Raw genomic sequence first — 1,423 nt, forward strand, 5'->3', positions numbered from 1 at the left:
TTACCTCCCTGTGGATTGGATTGTGCACACATTATCTGGCTGATCAAACACATCTGTGCTGTTCCACACACAAGTGATGGTAGAAATGTAGTCAGTGTAGCAGGTGAGATCTGGGACATCTAATGGAGATGAGAAGAAAAGAAAAAGATGAAACTTTGTCAATTTCAAGGGCTTTTATATTCACTAGTGTTGTCATAAGTCTTGTGTAACAAAATATATTGAAATCTATTATTACGCCAGGGAACAGTATAAATGAAGTTATCAAAAAAATCACTAACTGTTACTGCACGGACGGTTTCCAGCAGCACAGCCACAAAGCAGAGCCAGAAGAAGAAACAGCCCAGGTGTGTTCTTATATCTCTCCATTTATGGTGTCATCAATCTTCTTTTTTGATAGATCTCAAACCTGCAGGATGGTTGGTTTCCAAAGCTGGGGGTCACATGGATTGTTTTTGCTTCAAGTTGTAACTCACTGCTTCCTCCTTCTTCTCATTCTGAGCAAAGGGATGACATGTTGTGGTGTTGTGGATGAGGTATGTTGCGCTGCTTCGTGATTTTTTTGGTATTTCTCAGACACACACATGCCTGCACGCACGCACACACAAATAACTCCTGCTGTGACCAGAAATACAGCAAGAAACTGCCAAACAACAGGTGATAAAAAAACAGAAATAAACAGGTTTCAGATTCTGCCTCAGCTTGTCTGTTCTGTATTCACGTACACAGACTGAATGAACACCTGTGTAACATATGATACCCAGAATACCCAGATACAGTGACAGTGTAATACTTTGTAAGTAAATCCTGTAAGACTCCATAGGAAGAAATGCCATTCTTACATGAGGCTCCTTTTTCAACTACAAGGTCAATATTGTGTTTCACTAATGACAAAACAACAAATTGTCTGCGCATTCATATGGAACTAAGCTTTAGGAGCTTTCCATCTTTACTCTCCTCCCTTGACTGTTTTTGACTGGAGAGATGGACAGCGACTTGAAAAACAACAGCTACAGGGAGTTGTTTAAAACATTCCTTTTTAGTGAACTCAGTGTACACAAACAATGTTCTCAGTGCTGAATTAACGTGTAGAGCCCCTGGTGATACTTTGAGAAAAGTTTCATGTTGTGTCGAGCCCTTATAGTGTTTTGGAAATAGCCATTATGAGGCCGGCATTAAAGTGTCCCTAGCTCGCCAATCAAAAGGCCCTTTGAATGAAAAACAGGAATACAATAAATCTCAAAAGTGGCGCTTCTGTCCTAAATATTTTTTTAAAGAAAAGTATCTTGTACATTCACAAAAAAGCCCTTGGTTACATTTTGGCGAGAGCTTATCGAGTGGTGTTCCCCAGGGTTCTGTCCTGGGACCGATCCTTTTCCTTCTGTATATATTCCCTCTAGGACAGATAATAAGCCAGTTTCAGGAT

General features: G+C 40.2%; 1 protein-coding gene across 5 annotated transcripts in view; it reads left to right on the plus strand.

Moving 5' to 3' along the window:
* LOC117952358 overlaps window positions 1–1,423 on the plus strand; it is a 31,081-nt gene that overhangs the window by 29,233 nt on the left and 425 nt on the right. The gene's annotated exons all lie outside the window — the stretch shown is intronic.

This window comes from Etheostoma cragini, chromosome 2 (assembly GCF_013103735.1).
Source record: "Etheostoma cragini isolate CJK2018 chromosome 2, CSU_Ecrag_1.0, whole genome shotgun sequence".
Lineage (NCBI taxonomy): Eukaryota > Metazoa > Chordata > Actinopteri > Perciformes > Percidae > Etheostoma > Etheostoma cragini.